Source organism: Phyllobates terribilis, unplaced genomic scaffold (assembly GCF_046119375.1).
Source record: "Phyllobates terribilis strain yellow unplaced genomic scaffold, ASM4611937v1 Scaffold_1__5_contigs__length_1240528914, whole genome shotgun sequence".
NCBI classification, from domain to species: domain Eukaryota; kingdom Metazoa; phylum Chordata; class Amphibia; order Anura; family Dendrobatidae; genus Phyllobates; species Phyllobates terribilis.
In genome coordinates this window covers 101,148,213-101,175,409 of record NW_027362761.1, presented here as the reverse complement: position 1 = coordinate 101,175,409, position 27,197 = coordinate 101,148,213, and positions in this window count along the sequence as shown.

Sequence of the window (27,197 nt, the reverse complement as noted above, 5' to 3'; positions counted from 1 at the left end):
TCCGTGGGGTAGGTGTTAAAGCAACAGTAACATCTGCAGAAGAAAGACCATCTTCCAGCCAAACTAAAATGTCTACTTCTTTTAGCGGACAATGTGATAAGATCCCTTTCTTACGGCCACGCCAATCGCTACAAATTCCAGATGAGGCACAAAAACAGCAGGTGCTTCAACGGATATCAAGTGCTCCTTTAAGTGGGCTCTCCTCCACATCAACTTCAACATCACAAATACTCCAGTCCTCAAAGGTGTCACCCAAATCGCACTTGCTTCCTCACAGCTCCCAAATCTCCAGCTGCCCGTCTGAGTATGAGGTAGAACAGATGGTTGAGTCTGCAGAGCTGTTTACTCATAATATAGCCTGGGAATCAGAGGTCGACTCCAGCGCTTCTGTGAATCCAGACGACTAAATGATCTGCACTGATGCCCAGAATCTTTATGAGTCAGATCCAGGACCAGACGCAGAAGGTTCTGACCATAATGTAGACCCTCATTCCCAAACTGTAACTCCTGTTGGTGGAGACAATGAGGAAGACGATGATAAGACTCAAATACCTGATTGGAGCGACTTTAGTTTTTTGTCAGGGCAGGAACAGGTTGGCTCTGAGGACGACGGGTGTGATAACACACAGGGTGATGATGATGAGGTTGGAGATCCCACTTACTGTCAACCCACAGTCAGCCAAGCCAAGAGATGAGGTCAGCAGAGGAGGTGGAGGAAGATGCTAGTGACGACGAGGTCAGGTTGCGCCTTCCTGGACAGAGACGTAGTACTGGAAGCACGTCAACAACTGCATCCTCAAACACAACTCTGCCTCTCACCACAAGTCGTGGTGGCTCTTCAGGTCGCATGGGTGCTAAGCCTTGCATAGCCTGGGCATTTTTTCAGATCGATAAAGATGACCCAACTCGTGTTATCTGTAACATTTGTCAGCAAAAGCTAAGTAGAGGCCAAAAAATACATAGTTTGAGTACTTCATGCATGAACCGGCACATGGACATGAAGCATAAGTTGCAGTGGGAAGCTCAGTGTGCTACAATGCGGCCTAGCCGGCCGGGCCAACCACCGTCTGCCATATCTTGTGCATCCGCGGCCTCTTCATCCTCTGTGACTGGGGGGACAGCAGTCACACCTGTTTTGGGGCGCAGACCTGCCACCTCTTTACCCGCAACAGCCAGCGTGATTGGCAGGTCATCATTTTCTTTGGAGGTGGTAACACCAGCTGGTGTTGAGCGCTGTCCGACATCGATAGCACCACCTTTGGATCAAGGCAACCTAACTTGTCCGCCTGCATCTTCCTCACAGACCGGCAGTTTGCCGGGGACACCCTTATCAACCCCGTCTAAGCACAATAGCCAGCCCTCGGTCCCTCAGATGTGGACAAGTAAAAGACCATTTCCTCCTAGCCATGAGAAAGCTAAGAGGTTGAATTTCACCATCTGCAAGCTCTTGGCTACAGAAATGCTGCCTTTCTGCCTGGTGGACACAGAGGATTTTCGAGACCTTATGTCCATCGCAGTGCCCCAGTACCAGATGCCCAGTCGGCACTACTTCTCAAAGAAAGGTGTGCCTGCGCTCCACCAGCATGTCGCACACAACATCACCGCTTCTTTGAGAAACTCTGTGTGTGACAGGGTGCATTTCACCACAGACACTTGGACGAGTAGGCATGGACAGGGGCGTTACATGTCGCTGACTGGGCACTGGGTAACTATGGTGACAGCAGGACAAGGGGCTGCTGTCCAAGTCTTGCCGTCCCCACGAGTTGTGCGTCAATCCTCTTTATGTCAAAGTTCCTCCACTGCTTCTGCCTCCTCAACCTCCTCTCGGTCTTCCACCTGCACCCAAAGCCTGTCTGGTCATGCCACAAGCTTTCTAACTGTGCAGAAGGGATCCTGCACACCTCCTTACTATGCTGGCAGTAGGGCTCAACGTCATCAGGCGGTTTTTACATTGAAATGTCTGGGAAATGTGAGTCACACAGCTGAGGAGTTGTGGTCAGCTCTGGAGAACCAATTTCATGAATGGCTGTCTCCACTGGACCTGAAACCAGGGAAGGCCGTGTGCGACAATGCTGCAAACCTGGGTGCGGCCCTTCGCCGGGGCAATGTCACACACGTGCCTTGTATGGCTCACGTGTTGAACCTGGTTGTCCAGCAATTTTTAGCCCACTATCCCAGACTAGATGGCCTTCTGCAGAGGGCACGGTCGCTGTGTGCTCACTTCCGCCGTTCGCATCCCGCAGCTCAGCGACTTACATCTCTACAGAAGTCGTTGGGCCTGCCACTTCACCGGCTAAAATGCGATGTGCCTACCCGGTGGAATTCAACTCTGCACATGTTGCAGCGACTGTGGCAGCACCGACAAGCCCTGGTGCAATACGTTCTGACGTATAGCCTGGGCCAACGAGATCCAGAGGTGGGGCAAATCACGCTGGAGGAGTGGTCTCAGATCAGGGACCTATGCACCCTTCTGCACAGTTTTGAAATGGCGACGAAGATGTTTAGTGCTGATGATGCCATTATCAGCATGACTATTCCAGTGATTTACATGCTGGAGCACATGTTAAACAGAATTCGGAGTCAGGTGGTGGCACAAGAGGAGGTGGAGGAAGTAGAGGAGGAGGAGTTGTATGCGGAAGGGCTAACATCTGCAAGGTCCAGACGGTCGGCAGCACCAAGGCGGCAGGCATGTGAGGGTGAGGGAGATGGTTTTACCAGGGCGCATGGTAGCAGCCAAACTAGTGAGGAAGGTGCAGGAGCCCAGGAAGAAGTGGAGGACGAACTGATGGAAGACTCATCAGATGAGGGAGACCTTGATCACATTTCTGTTGTGCGAGGTTGGGGGGAGAGGACAGAGGAAGGAAGCATGATTGTTACCTCGCCACCAACACAACAGGGACTTGGTGCTCCTGGATGCGCAACACACATGAGTGCCTTCTTGCTGCACTACCTGCAACATGACCCTCGAATTGTGAGAATTAGAAATAATCCTGACTACTGGGTTGCCACACTGTTAGATCCCCGTTACAAAAGTAAATTTGCCGAAATTATTCCTGCCATAGAAAGGGATGCACGCATGCAGGAGTATCAGCAGAGACTGTTGCAGAATCTTACATGTGCTTTTCCACAAAACACCAGTGGTGCACGTAGTGAATCTCACAGTTCCAACTTGCCAACCGTGGGACCGTCAAGTGTTCAGCACTCAAACCGTAACAGAACCACAGTATCTGCTGGTAACATCAATTTTGCGGAATCATTTCACCACTTTTTTAGCCCATCCTTTGCAAGGCCACAGGAGACAAGAAGTCTGACACATAGTCAACGCCTAGAGACGATGGTACAGGAGTATCTCCAAGTAAACATTGAAGCCACGACTGTGTCACTGGACCCTTGCTCTTTTTGGGCTTCCAATCTGGATGAATGGCCGGAGCTAGCCACTTACGCCTTGGAGATCTTGTCATGCCCCGCAGCCAGCGTTCTGTCTGAACGTGTGTTCAGCGCTGCTGGTGGTGTGCTGACAGATAAGCGCACGCGGCTCTCCACTGATAATGTAGACAGACTCACGTTCATAAAGATGAACAAATCATGGATCCGAAACGACTTTTCTACCCCTGTGTCATCCTGGGGAGAGTAAAAGCTTGATGATTGGTTAAAATCACCCTACCAACTGTTTTAAGCTTTCAAATTACTAATCATGTTTATCTGTATCTTGACTGGAAAATAATTTGGGCTTTGTAGCAGTGTGCAGCACTGATCCTATTAGGCCATCTATAATAAGCTCCACCAGATTTAAAATTAAAAATAATTTTTAGCTGCATCTAGCCCGGAAAATAATTTTGGGGCTCCGAGATGCGCAAGACACATAAGTGCCTTCTTGCTGCACTACCTGCAGCATGACCCTCATATTGTCAGAATTCGAAGTAATCATGACTACTGGGTTGCCACACTCTCAGATCCCCCAAACTTTTCGATCAACCTTTTCATTTTAATAAAGACCAAAAAAATGGTCATTTTTGAAATTATAAGCATTAGCAGGTTGTTAGAAACTGAAATCAAACAGTTTTCAACTCAAAACTTTATTCTAGGTGATGTTACATTTTCACATAGGACCCCTTGTTCGAAAGGAGCTTCTGAACTCTCTCGTCCATTGAATTTGTCAGGTTTTGGATGGTTTCTGCTTCAATTGTTTTGCATGAGGACAGAATACCCTCCCAGAGCTGTTGCTTAGATGTGAACTGCCTCCCGCCATCATAGACACTCCTATTAATGATGCTCCAAAGGTTCTGAATGGGGTAGAGGTCAGGGGAGCATGGGGGTCACACCATAAGTTTGTCCCCTTTTATGCCCATATCAGCCAGAGATGCAGATGTTTTATGTGCAGCATGAGATGGTGCATTATCATGCAGAAAAATGATCTTGCTGTGAAATACACGGTTCTTCTTCTTGAACCATGGCAGGAAGTGCTGTTTGAGAAAATCCACATACATTATGGAGTTCATCTTTAGCGCCTTCAGGGATACTAAAGGGGCCGACAATCTCTCTCCCCATGATTCCAGCCCAAAACATTACTCCACCTCCTCCTTGTTGGCGCTGTAGCCGTGTTTGCGTGGGGTGTCCATCAACCAGCCATCCTCCACTCCATCCATCTGGACCATCGAGCGCTGCACGGCACTCATCCGTGAACAAAACAGTTTTGAAATCAGTCTTCATGTAATGTTTGGCCCACTGGAGCCGTTTCTGCTTGTGTGAAGTGGATAGAGGAGGTCGACAGGATGGCGTATGCACAGCTGCAAACCTCTGAAGGACCCTGCATCTTGTTGTTCGGGGGACGTTGGAGGCACAAGCAGCTTCAAAAACTTGTCTGCTGCTATGACAAGGCTTTTTTGCCGCTGCTCTTTCAACCTGACGTAATTGCCTGTAGGAAAGAGTCCTCAATTTGCCCTTATCAGCACGCACACGTGTGTACTGTGAATCAGCTACATACTTCTTGATTGCCAAGACACTTCATCCTGATCATCGCACAATGTTGATTGTAGTCATGCCTTGACCTAAACACTCCACAATTTGTTGCTTCTCAGCAGCCGACACATCCTTTTTCTTTCCCATTTTGGCAGAAAATGTAGGCTGCTTAATAATGTGAGAGAGCCTTCTTAAGTAGTCTTGCCTTTCATTGGACACACCTGCCAAACTAATTAGCACAGGTGTCTGCAATTGCTTACAGTGATATAAAGAGCCCTGACACACATCACCATCAATGAGTTTAACTGACAAACAAACAAATTCTTCCCTTATCACTCCTAAACACTTTTTGCATAATAATTTGGAACGCAGTGTACATGTGCTTTTCCACAAAACACCAGTGGTTCACGTAGTGAATCTTACAGTTCTAACTTGCCAACCGTGGTCTGTATGGAATTGTTCAATAAAGGGCCCAAAATTAAGATAACATAGATGGGAGAGGTCTCTATGAATAGGAATTCCTAAGTATTTGATACCCTGTTAGGGCCAGGCAAAGGGAAAGTTGGACTGGATGGAATCCTATATGGATTTGGGGAGGGAGACATCGAGGGCCTCAGACTTCGCTGCATTGATTTTAAAATTTTACCATGTAACAAAGTGATCTATTTCAGCCATAACAGCAGGGATGGATATATGTGATTGAGTGATATATACTAGGACATCATCAGCAAATAGAGAGCACTTGTATTCGGTGCCTCCCACCTCAATCCACCTAATATTGGGGTTATGGCGAATTGATGAGAGCAGGTGCTCCGTCACTAGGATGTATATGAGAGGGGACAGAGGACATCCCTGCCTTGTCCCATTGGTGATTGTGAAAGGTGATGAAAATGTTCTGACGCACCCCCTGGGCCTTGGGACACCCGGAGCCGGACCCTTTTTGGTGGATGCTGGTGGTTGTAGTCTTCGTGGCGGCAACCCGGTTCCGTGGCTCAGGGCGGTCAAACCAGTGGCGGAACTATTTATGTGGTTTTGATGTTTAAATGTCCGACTACGCCACCCGTGGATTGCGGTCAGAGTGAACCGCCGCTACAGGGCAGACCGCTGAGGCTGGTGTTGTGGGTGCAGCAGAGCGTAGCATAACTCCCCACGGGAGGAGTATAGCCTCAGGGCAGTGTATGCGGAGGATGGGGGTGATGGTGCAGGGCAGCAGCAGTAACGACACGGAGTCAGTGATGCAGTCCAGGGCCTTTACTCACAGTTCTTATTATCCAGACCACGTCTGCAGGTAACGGCTGCCCACGTCGTACTGTGCTCACCAGGTGAGGGGCTCAGACAACTCCCAGATAACTTTGGAGCACTTCACAGGACCCCGTTTGTGTGTCCTTTGTCTGGCCTTTCTTACCAACACTTCTGTCCGGCTGCCTCGGGCCTCCTCTTGGTAAACTTGGCGCCAGTTTCCCTGACCCTATGTGGTGCCTTCCTAGCGGGTGTAGCGAGGGGCTGCTCCACATAAAATGTCAGAGCCTCCTGTTTCTAGCTGAGGGTCGTTTCCTGCCTCCACTAGTTCGGGGACCGGTCTCCCCCTTTGGCCTGACCCCTCCACGCACGTGGATTCGGGCGTGCGGTGGCGACTCACCCGTCCGCACCCCTGGGATCCCTTCATTCCTCGTTCCTGGAGCCTTCTCCGCTCCTCTTCCTTCCTTCTCCCTCTTCCAGGCCTGGGCCTCTGTTACTAGGCCCACCTCCGGAGCAGAGCTCATGCAGAGCCCCTGCTCCCTGCCACTTCTGCTCAGACTTCTTTGCACTGAACTAAGATGGTGCCCACCTTTTATACTCCCTTCTCAATGCACCCAGGAACTGCTTCCTCCCTGCAACTGCACTACAGGGTTCCCCTTCCTCAGTGTTCCCTCCCCCCACTCCAGCCAGGGACAGGGACTGTCGTGCCCATCTCAGGGGCATATTGGTCGCCCTGCCCCACGGCAATGTGGTGTAATGCATGCAGGTGTCGGGTACTGATCCACACTCCATCCTTACCTGAGAGTGAGATATCACACCTCTGGGTGAGGTGCAATACGTCTGTAGCAACCGAGCCCTCAGGGTGCTACAGTTCCATTTATCTTCAGCCTAGGTGACGTATTGCGATACAGGGCCGTGATTTTGGCTATAAAAGGGTCCCCTAGACCCCTACCCCAAGCTTTTTAAGAGAATCATATATTGCGTGCCAGGAGACTCTATGGAATGCTTTCTCAGCATCCAACGAGAGTATCTAATTACAAATTTTTAACTGCATCTAGCCCAGGAAATACTTTGTGCCTAGTAGCAGTGTCTGCTAGTCAGCGGATTATCCCGGCTGTTAAGCAAGCTACACCACCTGTAGTTTAGACACTTAATTTTTTCAAAGGAAATGCTTCGGGACCATGGGATACTTAGTGAAGAGCATCAGGAGGCACCCCAAAGCATAGGGGCTGGGACTGGCAGTAGGATGCCTTGCGGTGGACAGCCGAGCTCGATCCTTATAAAAGCTTTTTAACTCCAGCAGCTTTAGTGGACGCTACTGGAGCTGGAATTACCGCGGCTGCTGGCATGAGACTTGCCCTCCAATAGATCCTTGTAAATGGATTTAAAGTGTATTCATTCAAATTAGAGAGACAATTTAAATTAAAAAGCTTAGAGCTGCCTCCACCACAGGGGGGCTCGCTCGACCCACCAGCGGACAGGCACCAGTATTGGGAGAGGGGGGCTGGCCGTCAGGGTTCACCGCGGCTCTGGCACAAACCCGGCGACACGGAGGTGGCACGGGCAGGAGCGGACTGGCCGTGTCGGCTTCTCACTTTTTGGATTTTAGAAGGGCATGACATGCCTATATCTGTGTCTCCCCCTCCTTTTACTCCTCCACCTCTTTTATTTTCGCATGACTATATGTACTTGTCACTTTTCCATGTGTTAGTTATGTCTTCTGAGCAGTTTGTCAGCTTTTGGACACCTTTGAAGGTGTTTTCTATGTGTTTCTATGTGTTTTTGTTTGCCTGCCATTGGTTTTAACGGTGTTCGAAGGTGTTCGACGAACAGTTCGACGAACAGTTCGGCGAACACACGGGTGTTCGACGAACCGAACCGAACTCGAACACTACGGGGGTGGCTCAACACTAGTCGACATGTATGTAAAGATGGAAAGTGAGCGCTTAAGGTTCATTTCTTTAAATCAAAAAAAACTGCGCGCAGAAAATTATATTCACTTGCAAGATGCAATAAGAAATGATGCGGATTTGGATCCAAATAACTTAGGTCAGATGGTGATTCTCCCATCATCATTTGTAAATAGCCCGAGATACCTACACGAATACACACAAGATGCGTTCACATGCGTACGTAATTATGGGAGGCCTGATTTATTTATTACAATGACTTGCAACCCCGCTTGGCCAGAAATCACCAAAGAGCTTATGGCTGGTCAAAATTCAACGGACAGACATGACTTAACAGCTCGAGTATTTAGAATAAAAGTACAGTAGTTGGTAGCTCTACTTACAAAAGGTAACATATTTGGTGATATGCAATGCTTCATGTACTCGATCGAGTGGCAAAAGCGAGGTTTGCCTCATGTGCACTTACTGCTGTGGTTAAAGGAAAAATTGCATCCGAACCAAATTGACGAAATCATATGTGCTGAGTAGAGATGAGCGTTGTTCTACTCGAACTGTTCGCCAATCTCAAATTCGAGCTGTTTTGGGCGGTGTTCGAGCCGTTCGGCGAACACGAACAATTTGAGAAAAATTCGGCTGTTCGAGGTTATGTTCGTTAACTGTTCGTGCACCAAAATCATAACTGGATTTTTTCTCAGTAATGAGGAAAATTAATGTTAATACACAGTTTGAGTGTACAGTGGGGTGGGGGGAGGGGCAGGGGAAGGATCTCTGCAGGAACAATGAAGATCTCCATTTTTTTTTTCTCTTTCCCGCATTTACAGTGGGGAGGTGCAATCTGTCAGCCTATCAGCAGCGCACACACGGAGCGAAGTGCTTTTTTTCACACAAGCAAGGGCATGTGTCATTGGCAGTGTATGTCACATGTCCTTGCCCTATAAGACCAAGCCATTTTCCCCGTCGCCACCATTTTCTCACTGCTGCAGCTGCGTGTAAGACGGCACCGCTGTTGCTGTGTGCGCTATACCTTGTTAATTTCAAGCCAATTTTCGCACAAATCTACAGATAGCTTGGGAGTAGGGAATAGTTGTGATTGCAGTCCATTTAAGGACTAGGTTACAGCATTTCCTACGACTTTTATCAGGCAGGTCTGTGCTCTTAAATAGATAGATTGTGGGAGTAAAGACTAATTGTAATTGGAGTCCTTTTCAGGACTAGGTTACATCAAATCCTATCAGTTTTTGCCAGGCAGGTCTGTGCCAGTGCTGTGCAAGTTTTTTTCACAGCATTTGGCTGAATCTAGCAAAGCTAATCCTTTTTGGCCTATTGCAGAGTGTGTTAGTCAGTGGAGTAGCCTATCTGTGTTGCAAGATATACCACCTGTGTATAGAATACCAATTTTTTTACTGCACCTAGTGAAGTAAAATCTTTTGGGCATAGCATCATTCTATTAGTCCATCTATACTGACCTCCATCAGGTTGCAAATTGAATATAATTTTTTTCTGCATCTAGCTCTGAAAAAATATTGGGCTTCTAGCTGTGTGTGGGACTTGTTGTATTAGTCCATCTATACTGACCTCCATCAGGTTGCAAACTGCATATATTTTTTTCTTCATCTACCTCTGAAAAAATATTGGGCTTCTAGCTGTGTGTGGGACTTGTTCTATTAAACCATCTATACAGACCTCCATCAGGTTGCAAACTGAATATATTTTTTTCTGCATCTACCTCTGAAAAAATATTGGGCTTCTAGCTGTGTGTGGGACTTGTTGTATTAGTCCATCTATACTGACCTCCATCAGGTTGCACACTGAATATATTTTTTTCTGCATCTACCTCTGAAAAAATATTGGGCTTCTAGCTGTGTGTGGGACTTGTTGTATTAGTCCATCTATACAGACCTCCATCAGGTTGCAAACTGAATATATTTTTTTCTGCATCTATCTCTGAAAAAATATTGGGCTTCTAGCTGTGTGTGGGACTTGTTGTATTAGTCCATCTATACTGACCTCCATCAGGTTGCAAACTGAATATATTTTTTTCTGCATCTACCTCTGAAAAAATATTGGGCTTCTAGCTGTGTGTGGGACTTGTTCTATTAATCCATCTATACAGACCTCCATCAGGTTGCAAACTGAATATATCTTTTTCTGTATCTACCTCTGAAAAAATATTGGGCTTCTAGCTGTGTGTGGGACTTGTTCTATTAATCCATCTATACAGACCTCCATCAGGTTGCAAACTGAATATATTTTTTTCTGCATCTACCTCTGAAAAAATATTGGGCTTCTAGCTGTGTATGGGACTTGTTGTATTAGTCCATCTATACTGACCTCCATCAGGTTGCAAACTGAATATATTTTTTTCTGCATCTACCTCTGAAAAAATATTGGGCTTCTAGCTGTGTGTGGGACTTGTTGTATTAGTCCATCTATACTGACCTCCATCAGGTTGCAAACTGAATATATTTTTTTCTGCATCTACCTCTGAAAAAATATTGGGCTTCTAGCTGTGTGTGGGACTTGTTCTATTAATCCATCTATACAGACCTCCATCAGGTTGCAAACTGAATATATTTTTTTCTGCATCTACCTCTGAAAAAATATTGGGCTTCTAGCTGTGTGTGGGACTTGTTGTATTAGTCCATCTATACTGACCTCCATCAGATTGCAAACTGAATATATTTTTTTCTGCATCTACCTCTGAAAAAATATTGGGCTTCTAGCTGTGTGTGGGAATTGTTCTATTAATCCATCTATACAGACCTCCATCAGGTTGCAAACTGAATATATTTTTTTCTGCATCTACCTCTGAAAAAATATTGGGCTTCTAGCTGTGTGTGGGACTTGTTGTATTAGTCCATCTATACTGACCTCCATCAGGTTGCAAACTGAATATATTTTTTTCTGCATCTACCTCTGAAAAAATATTGGGCTTCTAGCTGTGTGTGGGACTTGTTCTATTAATCCATCTATACAGACCTCCATCAGGTTGCAAACTGAATATATTTTTTTCTGCATCTACCTCTGAAAAAATATTGGGCTTCTAGCTGTGTGTGGGACTTGTTCTATTAATCCATCTATACAGACCTCCATCAGGTTGCAAACTGAATATATTTTTTTCTGCATCTACCTCTGAAAAAATATTTGGCCTTCTAGCAGTGTGTGGGACTTTCTCTATTAGTCCATCTATACTGACCTCCATCAGGTTGCAAATTAAAAATAATTTTTATCTGCATCTAGCTCTGAAAAAATATTTGGCCTTCTAGCAGTGTGTGGGACTTTCTCTATTAGTCCATCTATACTGACCTCCATCAGGTTGCAAATTAAAAATAGTTTTTATCTGCATCTAGCTCTGAAAAAATATTTGGCCTTCTAGCAGTGTGTGGGACTTTCTCTATTAGTCCATCTATACTGACCTCCATCAGGTTGCAAATTGAATATAATTTTTTTCTGCATCTAACCCAGCCAATAGTTTTGGCCTAATACCACAGTTTGGCCACTCAGCTCTGCTCGGTTCCCATCCATTGTTTTTTTGTGCAAACAACTCCAGGGTTGTTAAGTAGTTAACCACCAAAATGAGTGGAAAAAGGCCTGCTGCTGGTGGAAAGGGGAATAGGCGTGTTGGGAAGGGGAAAAAAGGTTGTGTCCGTGGGGTAGGTGTTAAAGCAACAGTAACATCTGCAGAAGAAAGACCATCTTCCAGCCAAACTAAAATGTCTACTTCTTTTAGCGGACAATGTGATAAGATCCCTTTCTTACGGCCACGCCAATCGCTACAAATTCCAGATGAGGCACAAAAACAGCAGGTGCTTCAATGGATATCAAGTGCTCCTTTAAGTGGGCTCTCCTCCACATCAACTTCAACATCACAAATACTCCAGTCCTCAAAGGTGTCACCCCAATCGCACTTGCTTCCTCACAGCTCCCAAATCTCCAGCTGCCTGTCTGAGTATGAGGTTAAACAGATGGTTGAGTCTGCAGAGCTGTTTACTCATACTATAGCCTGGGAATCAGAGGTCGACTCCAGCGCTTCTGTGAATCCAGACGAGGAAATGATCTGCACTGATGCCCAGAATCTTTATGAGTCGGATCCAGGACCAGACGCAGAAGGTTCTGACCATAATGTAGACCCTCATTCCCAAACTGTAACTCCTGTTGGTGGAGACAATGAGGAAGACGATGATAAGACTCAAATACCTGATTGGAGCGACAACTTTAGTTTTTTGTCAGGGCAGGAACAGGTTGGCTCTGAGGACGACGGGTGTGATAACGCACAGGGTGATGATGATGAGGTTGGAGATCCCACTTACTGTCAACCCACAGTCAGCCAAGAGATGAGGTCAGCAGAGGAGGTGGAGGAAGATGCTAGTGACGACTAGGTCAGGTTGCGCCTTCCTGGACAGAGACGTAGTACTGGAAGCACGTCAACAACTGCATCCTCAAACACAACTCTGCCTCTCACCACAAGTCGTGGTGGCTCTTCAGGTCGCATGGGTGCTAAGCCTTGCATAGCCTGGGCATTTTTTCAGATTGATAAAGATGACCAAACTCGTGTTATCTGTAACATTTGTCAGCAAAAGCTAAGTAGAGGCCAAAAAATACATAGTTTGAGTACTTCATGCATGAACCGGCACATGGATATGAAGCATAAGTTGCAGTGGGTAGCTGACTGTGCTACAATGCGGCCTAGCCGGCTGGGCCAACCACCGTCAGCCATATCTTGTGCATCCGTGGCCTCTTCATCCTCTGTGACTGGGGGGACAGCAGTCACACCTGTTTTGGGGCGCAGACCTGCCACCTCTTTACCCGCAACAGCCAGCGTGATTGGCAGGTCATCATTTTCTTTGGAGGTGGTAACACCAGCTGGTGTTGAGCGCTGTCCGACATCGATAGCACCACCTTTGGATCAAGGCAACCTAACATGTCCGCCTGCATCTTCCTCACAGACCGGCAGTTTGCCGGGGACACCCTTATCAACCCCGTCTAAGCACAATAGCCAGCCCTCGGTCCCTCAGATGTGGACAAGTAAAAGACCATTTCCTCCTAGCCATGAGAAAGCTAAGAGGTTGAATTTCACCATCTGCAAGTTCTTGGCTACAGAAATGCTGCCTTTCCGCCTGGTGGACACAGAGGATTTTCGAGACCTTATGTCCGTCGCAGTGCCCCAGTACCAGATGCCCAGTCGGCACTACTTCTCAAAGAAAGGTGTGCCTGCGCTCCACCAGCATGTCGCACACAACATCACCGCTTCTTTGAGAAACTCTGTGTGTGACAGGGTGCATTTCACCACAGACACTTGGACGAGTAGGCATGGACAGGGGCGTTACATGTCGCTGACTGGGCACTGGGTAACTATGGTGACAGCAGGACAAGGGGCTGCTGTCCAAGTCTTGCCGTCCCCACGAGTTGTGCGTCAATCCTCTTTATGTCAAATTTCCTCCACTGCTTCTGCCTCCTCAACCTCCTCTCCGTCTTCCACCTGCACCCAAAGCCTGTCTGGTCATGCCACAAGCTTTCTAACTGCGCAGAAGGGATCCTGCACACCTCCTTACTATGCTGGCAGTAGGGCTCAACGTCATCAGGCGGTTTTTACATTGAAATGTCTGGGAAATGTGAGTCACACAGCTGAGGAGTTGTGGTCAGCTCTGGAGAACCAATTTCATGAATGGTTGTCTCCACTGGACCTGAAACCAGGGAAGGCCGTGTGCGACAATGCTGCAAACCTGGGTGCAGCCCTTCGCCGGGGCAATGTCACACACGTGCCTTGTATGGCTCACGTGTTAAACCTGGTTGTCCAGCAATTTTTAGCCCACTATCCCAGACTGGATGGCCTTCTGCAGAGGGCACGGTCGCTGTGTGCTCACTTTCGCCGTTCGCATCCCGCAGCTCAGCGACTTACATCTCTACAGAAGTCGTTGGGCCTGCCACTTCACCGGCTAAAATGCGATGTGCCTACCCGGTGGAATTCAACTCTGCACATGTTGCAGCGACTGTGGCAGCACCGACAAGCCCTGGTGCAATACGTTCTGACGTATAGCCTGGGCCAACGAGATCCAGAGGTGGGGCAAATCACGCTGGAGGAGTGGTCTCAGATCAGGGACCTATGCACCCTTCTGCACAGTTTTGAAATGGCGACGAAGATGTTTAGTGCTGACGATGCCATTATCAGCATGACTATTCCGGTGAATTACATGCTGGAGCACATGTTAAACAGAATTCGGAGTCAGGTGGTGGCACAAGAGGAGGTGGAGGAAGTAGAGGAGGAGGAGTTGTATGCGGAAGGGCTAACATCTGCAAGGTCCAGACGGTCGGCAGCACCAAGGCGGCAGGCATGTGAGGGTGGGGGAGATGGTTTTACCAGGGCGCATGGTAGCAGCCAAACTAGTGAGGAAGGTGCAGGAGCCCAGGAAGAAGTGGAGGACGAACTGATGGAAGACTCATCAGATGAGGGAGACCTTGATCACATTTCTGTTGTGCGAGGTTGGGGGGAGAGGACAGAGGAAGGAAGCATGATTGTTACCTCGCCACCAACACAACAGGGACTTGGTGCTCCTGGATGCGCAACACACATGAGTGCCTTCTTGCTGCACTACCTGCAACATGACCCTCGAATTGTGAGAATTAGAAATAATCCTGACTACTGGGTTGCCACACTGTTAGATCCCCGGTACAAAAGTAAATTTGCAGAAATTATTCCTGCCATAGAAAGGGATGCACGCATGCAGGAGTATCAGCAGAGACTGTTGCAGAATCTTACATGTGCTTTTCCACAAAATACCAGTGGTGCACGTAGTGAATCTCACAGTTCCAACTTGCCAACCGTGGGACCGTCAAGTGTTCAGCACTCAAACCGTAACAGAACCACAGTATCTGCTGGTAACATCAATTTTGCGGAATCATTTTACCACTTTTTTAGTCCATCCTTTGCAAGGCCACAGGAGACAAGAAGTCTGACACATAGTCAACGCCTAGAGACGATGGTACAGGAGTATCTCCAAGTAAACATTGAAGCCACGACTGTGTCACTGGACCCTTGCTCTTTTTGGGCTTCCAATCTGGATAAATGGCCGGAGCTAGCCACTTACGCCTTGGAGATCTTGTCATGCCCCGCAGCCAGCGTTCTGTCTGAACGTGTGTTCAGCGCTGCTGGTGGTGTGCTGACAGATAAGCGCACGCGGCTCTCCACTGATAATGTAGACAGACTCACGTTCATAAAGATGAACAAATCATGGATCCGAAACGACTTTTCTACCCCTGTGTCATCCTGGGGAGAGTAAAAGCTTGATGATTGGTTAAAATCACCCTACCAACCGTTTGAAGCTTTCAAATTACTAATCATGTTTATCTGTATCTTGGCTGGAAAATAATTTGGGCTTTGTAGCAGTGTGCAGCACTGATTCTATTAGGCCATCTATAATAAGCTCCACCAGATTTAAAATTACTAATCATGTTTATCTGTATCTTGACTGGAAAATAATTTGGGCTTTGTAGCAGTGTGCAGCACTGATCATATTAGGCCATCTATACTAAAGCTTCACCAGATTTAAAATTAATAATAATTTTTAGCTGCATCTAGCCCGGAAAATAATTTTGGGGCTCCGAGATGCGCAAGACACATAAGTGCCTTCTTGCTGCACTACCTGCAGCATGACCCTCATATTGTCAGAATTCGAAGTAATCATGACTACTGGGTTGCCACACTCTTAGATCCCCCAAACTTTTCGATCAACCTTTTCATTTTAATAAAGACCAAAAAAATGGTCATTTTTGAAATTATAAGCATTAGCAGGTTGTTAGAAACTGAAATCAAACAGTTTTCAACTCAAAACTTTATTCTAGGTGATGTTACATTTTCACATAGGACCCCTTGTTCGAACCATGGCAGGAAGTGCTGTTTGAGAAAATCCACATACATTATGGAGTTCATCTTTAGCGCCTTCAGGGATCCTAAAGGGGCCGACAATCTCTCTCCCCATGATTCCAGCCCAAAACATTACTCCACCTCCTCCTTGTTGGCGCTGTAGCCGTGTTTGCGTGGGGTGTCCATCAACCAGCCATCCTCCACTCCATCCATCTGGACCATCGAGCGCTGCATGGCACTCATCCGTGAATAAAACAGTTTTGAAATCAGTCTTCATGTAATGTTTGGCCCACTGGAGCCATTTCTGCTTGTGTGAAGTGGATAGAGGAGGTCGACAGGATGGCGTATGCACAGCTGCAAACCTCTGAAGGACCCTGCATCTTGTTGTTCGGGGGACGTTGGAGGCACAAGCAGCTTCAAAAACTTGTCTGCTGCTATGACAAGGCTTTTTTGCCGCTGCTCTTTCAACCTGACGTAATTGCCTGTAGGAAAGAGTCCTCAATTTGCCCTTATCAGCACGCACACGTGTGTACTGTGAATCAGCTACATACTTCTTGATTGCCAAGACACCTCATCCTGATCATCGCACAATGTTGATTGTAGTCATGCCTTGACCTAAACACTCCACAATTTGTTGCTTCTCAGCAGCCGACACATCCTTTTTCTTTCCCATTTTGGCAGAAAATGTAGGCTGCTTAATAATGTGAGACAGCCTTCTTAAGTAGTCTTGCCTTTCATTGGACACACCTGCCAAACTAATTAGCACAGGTGTCTGCAATTGCTTACAGTGATATAAAGAGCCCTGACACACATCACCATCAATGAGTTTAACTGACAAACAAACAAATTCTTCTCTTATCACTCCTAAACACTTTTTGCATAATAATTTGGAACACAGTGTACATGTGCTTTTCCACAAAACACCAGTGGTTCACGTAGTGAATCTTACAGTTCTAACTTGCCAACCGTGGTCTGTATGGAGTTGTTCAATAAAGGGCCCAAAATTAAGATAACATAGATGGGAGAGGTCTCTATGAATAGGAATTCCTAAGTATTTGATACCCTGTGAGGGCCAGGCAAAGGGAAAGTTGGACTGGATGGAATCCTATATGGATTTGGGGAGGGAGACATCGAGGGCCTCAGACTTCGCTGCATTGATTTTAAAATTTGACCATGTAACAAAGTGATCTATTTCAGCCATAACAGCATGGATGGATATATGTGATTGAGTGATATATACTAGGACATCATCAGCAAATAGAGAGCACTTGTACTCGGTGCCTCCCACCTCAATCCACCTAATATTGGGGTTATGGCGAATTGATGAGAGCAGGTGCTCCGTCACTAGGATGTATAAGAGAGGGGACAGAGAACATCCCTGCCTTGTCCCATTGGTGATTGTGAAAGGTGATGAAAATGTTCTGACGCGCCCCCTGGGCCTTGGGACACCCAGAGCCGGACCCTTTTTGGTGGATGCTGGTGGTTGTAGTTTCCGTGGGTCAGGGCGGTCAAACCAGTGGCGGAACTATTTATTTGGTTTTGATGTTTAAATGTCCGACTACGCCACCCGTGGATTGCGGTCAGAGTGAACCGCCGCTCCAGGGCAGACCGCTGGGGCTGGTGTTGTGGGTGCAGCAGAGCGTAGCATAACTCCCCACGGGAGGAGTATAGCCTCAGGGCAGTGTATGCGGAGGATGGGGGTGATGGTGCAGGGCAGCAGCAGTAATGACACGGAGTCAGTGATGCAGTCCAGGGCCTTTACTCACAGTTCTTATTATCCAGACCACGTCTGCAGGTAACGGCTGCCCACGTCGTACTGTGCTCACCAGGTGAGGGGCTCAGACAACTCCCAGATAACTTTGGAGTGCTTCACAGGACCCCCTTTGTGTGTCCTTTGTCTGGCCTTTCTTACCAACCCTTCTGTCCGGCTGCCTCGGGCCTCGCCTTGGTAAACTTGGCGCCAGTTTCCCTGACCCTATGTGGTGCCTTCCTAGCGGGTGTAGCGAGGGGCTGCGCCACATAAAATGTCACAGCCTCCTGTTTCTAGCTGACGGTCGTTTCCTGCCTCCACTAGTTTCGGGGACCGGTCTCCCCCTTTGTCCTGACCCCTCCACGCAGGTGGATTCGGGCGTGTGGTGGTGACTCGCCCGACCGCACCCCTGAGATCCCTTCGTTCCTCGTTCCTGGAGCCTTCTCCGCTCCTCTTCCTTCCTTCTCCCTCTTCCAGGCCTGGGCCTCTGTTACTAGGCTCGCCTCCGGAGCAGAGCTCATGCAGAGCCCCTGCTCCCTGCCACTTCTGCTCAGACTTCTCTGCACTGAACTAAGATGGTGCCCACCTTTTATACTCCCTTCTCAATGCACCCAGGAACTGCTTCCTCCCTGCTCCTGCACTACAGGGTTCCCCTTCCTCAGTGTTCCCTCCCCCCACTCCAGCCAGGGACAGGGACTGTCGTGCCCATCTCAGGGGCATATTGGTCGCCCTGCCCCACGGCAATGTGGTGTAATGCATGCAGGTGTCGGGTCTTGATCCACACTACATCCTTACCTGAGAGTGAGATATCACACCTCTGGGTGAGGTGCAATACCTCTGTAGCAACCGAGCCCTCAGGGTGCTACACTTCCATTTATCTTCAGCCTAGGTGACGTTTTGCGATACAGGGCCGTGATTTTGGCTATAAAAGGGTCCCCTAGACCCCTACCCCAAGCTTTTTAAGAGAATCATATATGGCGTGCCAGGAGACTCTATGGAATGCTTTCTCAGCATCCAGCGAGAGTATCTAATTACAAATTTTTAACTGCATCTAGCCCAGGAAATACTTTGTGCCTAGTAGCAGGGTCTGCTAGTCAGCGGATTATCCCGGTTGTTAAGCAAGCTACACCACCTGTAGCTTGGACACTTCATTTTTTCAAAGGAAATGCTTCGGGACCACGGGATACTCAGTGAAGAGCATCAGGAGGCACCCCAAGGCATAGGGGCTCGGACTGGCAGTAGGATGCCTTGCGGTGGACAGCCGAGCTCGATCCTTATAAAAGCTTTTTAACTGCAGCAGCTTTAGTGGACGCTACTGGAGCTGGAATTACGCGGCTGCTGGCATGAGACTTGCCCTCCAATAGATCCTTGTAAATGGATTTAAAGTGTATTTATTCAAATTAGAGAGACAATTTAAATTAAAAAGCTTAGAGCTGCCTCCACCACAGGGGGGCTCGCTCGACCCACCAGCGGACAGGCACCAGTATTGGGAGAGGGGGGCTGGCCGTCAGGGTTCACCGCGGCTCTGGCACAAACCCGGCGACACGGAGGTGGCACGGGCAGGAGCGGACTGAACGTGTCGGCTTCTCACTTTTTGGATTTTAGAAGGGCATGACATGCCTATATCTGTGTCTCCCCCTCCTTTTACTCCTCCACCTCTTTTCTTTTCGCATGACTATATGTACTTGTCACTTTTCCATGTGTTAGTTGTGTCTTCTGAGCAGTTTGTCAGCTTTTGGACACCTTTGAAGGTGTTTTCTATGTGTTTCTATGTGTTTTTGTTTGCCTGCCATTGGTTTTAACGGTGTTCGAAGGTGTTCGACGAACAGTTCGACGAACAGTTCGGCGAACACACGGGTGTTCGACGAACCGAACCGAACTCGAACACTACGGGGGTGGCTCAACACTAGTGCTGAGATACCAAACCCAGAAACTGATCAAAAGCTCTATGATACAGTGACAAAGAATATGATTCACGGGCCATGTGGTCATTCAATTCTTCATCGCCATGCATGAAGGAAGGAAAATGTACCAAAAAATATCCGAGGAAGCTTTTAAAAGATACTCAAACCAATGACAAAGGTTATCCTTTGTACAGGCGTAGAGCACCAGAGAATGGTGGACGCACGACGATTATAAAAACCCGTAGAGGAACGCAGGAAATATTGGTGGACAATAGCTGGGTGGTCCCATATTCTCCACTCTTATCAAAAATTTTTAATTCTCATTTAAATGTAGAGTTCTGTAATACGGTACAGGCGATAAAATATATTTGTAAATATATTAATAAGGGTAGCGACCAGGCTATTTTTAACATCCGCCAGCAAGGGAATGTTAACATTGACCCAAGAGATGAGGTGCAGACCTTTAGAACCGGCCGATATGTTAGTAGTAACGAAGCAGCGTGGCGGATCTTAGGTCTTCCTCTGCACGAGAGACACCCAACCGTCACTCATCTCGCGATTACTTTACCCAATGGCGAGAGGGTTTACTTTACGGAAAATAATTTTAGAGAGAGATTAGAAGCACCACCTAAAACTACACTAACTGCATTTTTCCTGTTGTGCCAAAGTGATACGTTTGCAAAAACATTACTTTACATTGACGTGCCTCGCTACTATACTTAGAATGTGGCACGGAAGCAATGGAAACGTCGTTTAATAGGAACACCTGTCGATAGCTGGCCAGGTGTGAAGGCAGGAGACGCTCTAGGTCGCATTTACACGGTGCACGTTAGCAATTTTGAATGTTATTGCTTGTGTATGCTGCTAAATGTAATAAGGGGTCCAACCAACTTCTCGGATTTAAAAACATTTGAAGGTCAAGAACTTGCAACTTTTCGGCGGGTGTGTGAGAAGATGGGGTTGTTGGAAGATGATAACCACTGGGATACCACCTTAGAAGAGGCCGTGCTATGTCGCTCCCCGGCGCAAATAAGAGAGCTGTTTGCCATATTGATATGCACTTGAGGTTTATCCAATCCTCTACAACTCTGGCACAAGTATAAAACTGCGTTATCAGAGGATATCATGCACAGATTTGAAAGAATGGATCACATTAACGATGATCTCTGTTTCAATGAGGCGTTGGGGCTTATCGAGGACAAAATATTAATAATTTCTGGAAAGAAATTGTCCGATTTTGGTCTACCCTCACCGCGGCGTAGAGGAGAGCTGTCGAACGAGTTGATAGAAGAGCTAAGCTATGATACCAACCAGTTAGACGCTCACGTTTGCGAAACTGAGCCACGTTTGCTACCTGATCAAAGAGAGATTTATCACAAAATAGTAGGACGAGTTGAGAATGGTGAAGGCGGACTTTTTTTCCTTGATGCCCCGAGTGGTACAGGAAAAACTTTCTTGCTTAATTTACTTTTAGCAAAAATTCGTAGCGGTCATAACGTTGCATTAGCTGTGGCTTCCTTTCGAATTGCTGCAACATTGCTAAGCGGTGGACGGACGGCACATTCAGTCTTTAAATTACCTCTTAATCTGGTGAACGAAGAAACCCCATCGTGTAATATCAGCAAGAGCAGCGCCCGTGGCCTCCTGTTGCAACAGTGCAAACTAATCGTGTGGGACGAGTGCACAATGTCACACAAACGCGCCATCGAAGCTCTTGATCGTTGTCTACAAGACTTTCACAGTAAACAAACAATAATGGGTGGTGTGGTTGTTTTATTGGCTGGGGACTTTAGGCAAACTTTGCCTGTCATCGAGCGAGGCACTGCAGCAGACGAAATTAACGCATGTCTGAAATCCTCATATTTATGGACCAAAGTTGAAAAGCTGCACCTCACCACCAACATGCGTGTCCAGTTATTCAGTGATCTAGAGTCGGGCGCGTACGCTGAGAAACTGCTCGAAATCGGTGAAGGTCGAATCGAAACTGACGAAGAAGGTATGGTTCTATTCACTAACCAATTTTGTCATGTTGTGGATTCGGAAGACACACTTATTGCTCAAGTTTTTCCAAATTTGCAACAAAACATCCACGATGAAAATTGGCTATGTGAAAGAACTATACTAGCACCAAGAAATTAAACAGTTGCGAAAATCAATAAAATTATCTTGGACCAAGTAACCAGCGATGCAACAACCTACAACTCCATTGACACAGTCATGTCATCTGAAGACTGTACGAGCTACCCCGTGGAGTTTCTTAACTCTTTGGAGCTATCCGGGGTCCCATCTCATAAGCTCGAATTAAAGGTCGGTATACCCGTTTTGTTAATGCGCAACTTGGATGCCCCGAGATTATGTAATGGCACTATATTGCAAGTCACTGAACTAGGCAGGCACATTGTAAAGGCCACAATTTTAACTGGAGAAGCTAAGGGTGAAAATATTCTTATACCACTCATCCCAATAATACCCAATAACTTACCCTTTAATTTCAAACGTTTGCAGTTCCCACTTAAAGTTGCATTTTCAATGACCATCAATAAATCGCAAGGGCAAACTTTGAAGGTAGCGGGGATACATTTAGGCACTCCCTGTTTTTCCCACGGCCAGCTATACGTAGCTTGCTCACGTGTTTCTAAATCGCAAAATCTACATATTTTCGCTGAACGAAAGAAATCAAATAACATAGTTTACAGGAGTATATTGCAGTAAAAACACATAGATAAATTACCTGCAGATGTCCATTATTCCAATTACATACTAATTCTTTACTAACACAAACAATATTAAACGCAAGTAACTTCAGTCCGTCCTGTTTATTAATCAGTGTTTAGTAATCCATTTGTGATGAAATTTGATATGGATAATTTCAAGCCTGGGGAAGGACATAGGGCTACTTTTTATAAACACACCATACAGGCGAAGATTATATAAAACTGTAAACCTGATTGACTGACACACCTAGCGGTCAACGCACAGCCGAAACCACTGAACTTAGCATCTTGAAATTTGCAGATAGGTTCTATTATAGCTTAAATGAGCACTAAGAAAGGAATTTTGATAATTCCACCCTCAAGAGTTTCCCTCTTCATATTATAGGGGTTCAAAGATTTTATGGAATCCGTCAGTTTTGAAGTTAGACATCTGAAATTTTGGATGTACGAGTAACTAAATAAGATTATTTTTTTTTACTATTAAGATTATTTTTTTTTACTATTAAGATTATTTTTTTTTACTATTAAAATGATCTGTCACGAAACTTAATGTGGCAGACCAAATTCCACGCGAGCGAAGCCGCGGGTAAAAGCTAGTATATTTATATATATATATATATATATATATATATATATAATGTACAGACCAAAAGTTTGGACACACCTTCTCATTTAAAGATTTTTTTTTGTATTTTCATGACTATGAAAATTGTACATTCACACTGAAGGCATCAAAACTATGAATTAACACATGTGGAATTATATACTTAACAAAAAAGTGTGAAACAACTGAAAATATGTCTTATATTCTAGGTTCTTTAAAGTATCCACCTTTTGCCTTGATGACTGCTTTGCACACTCTTGGCATTCTCTTGATGAGCTTCAAGAGGTAGTCACCGGAAATGGTTTTCACTTCACTGGTGTGCCCTGTCAGGTTTAATAAGTGGGATTTCTTGCCTTATAAATGGGGTTGGGACCATCAGTTGTGTTGTGCTGAAGTCTGGTGGATACACCGCTGTTAGTCCTACTGAATAGACTGTTAGAATTTGAATTATGGCAAGAAAAAAGCAGCTAAGTAAAGAAAAATGAGTGGCCATCATTACTTTAAGAAATGAAGGTCAGTCAGTCCGAAAAATTGGGCAAACTTTGAAAGTGTCCCCAAATGCAGTTGCAAAAACCATCAAGCGCTATAAAGAAACTGGCTCACAAGAGGACCGCCCCAGGAAAGGAAGACCAAGAGTCACCTCTGCTTCTGAGGATAAGTTTATCCGAGTCACCAGCCTCAGAAATCACAGGTTAACATCAGCTCAGATTAGAGACCAGGTTAATGCCACACAGAGTTCTAGCAGCAGACACATCTCTTCAACAACTGTTAAGAGGAGACTTTGTGCAGCAGGCCTTCATGGTAAAATAGCTGCTAGGAAGCCACTGCTAAGGACAGGCAACAAGGAGGAGAAACTTGTTTGGGCTAAAGAACACAAGGAATGGACATTAGACCAGTGGAAATCTGTGCTTTGGTCTGATGAGTCCAAATTTGAGATCTTTGGTTCCAACCACCGTGTCTTTGTGCGACGCAGAAAAGGTGAACGGATGGACTCTACATGCCTGGTTCCCACCGTGAAGCATGGAGGAGGAGGTGTGATGGTGTAGGGGTGCTTTGCTGGTGACACTGTTGTGTATTTATTCAAAATTGAAGTCATACTGAACCAGCATGGCTGCCACAGCATCTTGCAGTGGCATGCTATTCCATCCGGTTTGCGTTTAGTTGGACCATCATTTATTTTTCAACAGGACAATGACCCCAAACACACCTCCAGGCTGTGTAAGGGCTATTTGACCAAGAAGGAGAGTGATGGGGTGCTACGCCAGATGACCTGGCCTCCACAGTCACCAGACCTGAACCCAATCGAGATGGATTGGGGTGAGCTGGACCGCAGAGTGATGGCAAAAGGGCCAGCAAGTGCTAAGCATCTCTGGGAACTCCTTCAAGATTGTTGCAAGACCATTTCCTGTGACTACCTCTTGAAACTCATCAAGAGAATGCCAAGAGTGTGCAAAGCAGTCATCAAGGCAAAAGGTGGATACTTTAAAGAACCTAGAATATAAGACATATTTTCAGTTGTTTCACACTTTTTTGTTAAGTATATAATTCCACATGTGTTAATTCATAGTTTTGATGCCTTCAGTGTGAATGTACAATTTTCATAGTCATGAAAATACAAAAAAAAATCTTTAAATGAGAAGGTGTGTCCAAACTTTTGGTCTGTACTGTATATATATATATATATATATATATGTAATCAATATTACATAGTGTATTACATATTTACAATTTATTACAGTTTTTTGTGTTCTAAAGTTGTATTCCAATAAATATATGTTATGTTCTATCTAAATATCTTGATTAATGTATCATAAAAATGATTAAATGTCTGATGTTCACATTGTACTACAATAAATTTTTCACCTAAATATAAGCAATATATGTGGGAGTTGGAGTCATGGAGTCGGAGTCGGTGTATGGGAAATTGAGGAGTCGGAGTCGCAGGTTTGGCTTACCGACTCCACAGCCCTGTTTACAAGAGACGTAGAGGTCAGACGACCTCCTGAGAACAATGTTCCTATTATTAGAAAATGGGTCTCCCATTCTGTCTGCCTATGCAGTGAAGCAACGTCTGCCAAAAATTTGAAGGAAATCCAATGCCCCTTGTAAGAGACATAGAGGTCAGAGGGCCTCCTGAAGACAATGTTCCCATTATTAGGAAGTGGGTCTCCCATAGTGTTTGCCTTTGCAGTGAAGCAACAGCTGCCAAATGTTTGGAGGAACGCCAATGCCCCTTGGAAGAGACGCAGAGGTCGGATGGCCTTCTGAAAACAATGTTCCCATTGTTAAGAAGTGTGTCTCCCATAGTTTTTGCCTATGCAGTGAAGCAACGGCTGCCAAAAATTTGGAGGAACTCCAATACCCCTTGGAAGAGACGCAGAGGTCAGATGGCCTCCTGAAAACAATGTTCCCATTGTTAGGAAGTGTGTCTCCCATACTATTTGCCTTTGAAGTGAAGCCACGGCTGCCAAAAATTTGGAGGAACTCCAATGCCCCTTTAGAGAGACGTAGAGGTTGGAGGGTCCTCCAGAAAACAAAGTTCCCATTATTAGGAAGTGTGTCTTCCATAGTGTTTGTCTATGCAGAGAAGCAACGGCTACCAAAAATTTGGAGGAACTCCAATGTCCCTTGCAAGAGACATAGATATGCTGATATGGTACATATGGTGGTGAAATGGTGGTGGAGGATGAGGATGCGGAGGAGGAGGAGGATAAGAGCAAATAGACAAAATCAGAAAGCATATTCGCATGTCTGGGTGTGAAGACAGAAGTGCATGGGAATAGAGTTAGACCTCCCCAAAAAAAAGACACTGTATTTGAGTTTATCTTACGCTGCTATCATTAGGTGATGTTGAGAAGTCTGGCCCAATCCAGCCCTTGTTCATTTTTATAAAAAAAAACCGCTCTGACAAAAACACTAGCGGCCGGGCAGGCCAGGACCCCCAAGGCGTAGAGAGCCAGTTAATGCCACGTGTCCAGCTTGGATACCCAATAATTATAAGGCACAGAGGAATCAAGGAGGACATTGATGCTGTCGGCAAGGTACTCCCTCACCATCTTCCGAAACTTTTCCATCCTTGTGAGTGTACCCTGTGTCTTAAGGCCTGTGTGATGGGAAGGTCTGACAAAACTGTCCCAGAACTTTAACAGCGTTTCTCAGCCTCTGCAGGATTGCATTTGTGTCTCTCTCGCCTGTACTCCTTGGTTGTCCAAAGAACTGTGACCTCTGCCGCCAGCACTTTCAGATGGGAATTTTTTTAATAATTCCACATCAAGGGCCTTCTTGTACTGCACCATTTTATTTGGCCTGTCCTGCAAAAGAATAAGACACAGAAAGTTCTCCTTGTAGCATGGGTCTAGAAGTGTTCATCCAGTAATGACTGTCACCCAAAATTTGGACAACGCGAGGGTCACAGGAAAGGCAGCGTAACATAAAGTCAGCCATGTGTGCTAGACTGCAAAGAGGCAAGACTTCCGTGTCCTCACCAAGAGGACAACTGACCATGCTCTCCTCCTCATCCTTCTCCTCTTCCTCCTCCTCACTGTCCTCAGGCCATCCACACAAAAGAAATGACAGTTGTGCAGGTAGTACCCTCTATAGCGCATGAAACTAGCTCCTGTTCTTCCTCCTCTTCCTGATTGTCATGAGATGAGGCTGGGCTGTGTGTAATCACCCTGTATGGTTTCTTGCTCCATCTCATCGTGCTCCGCCTGCAATGCATCCTCTTTAATTGTGAGCAGAGTGCGTTTCAGAAGACAGAGAAGCGGGATGGTGACGCTAATTATGACATCATCGCCGCTCACCATCTTGGTGGAGTCCTCAAAGTTTTGGAGGATGGTACATATGTCTAACATTCATGTCCCCTCCTGAGGTCTTATGTGTGGAGTCTGAACTGAATACTGACGGCCTTGTTGATGCTGGTAGTCAACAACTGCCCTCTTCTGCTCACAAATCCTTCCCAACATCTGCAATGTAGAGTTCCAACGCGTGGGGACATCGCAGATCAGTCGGTGAGCTGGAAGCTGCAAACACTGCTGAAGCACGGCAAGGGCGGTGGAAGCTGTAGCTGATTTTCTAAAATGGGCACACAGGCTGCATACTTTGACAAGCAGATCTGGCAGATTAGGGTAGGTTTTGAGAAACTGCTGAACCATGAGGTTAAGCACATGGGCCAGGCATGGTACGAGTGTGAGCTAGCCTCGACTCAGAGCCACCACCAGGTTCTGGGCATTGTCACACATGACCACGCCTGGCTG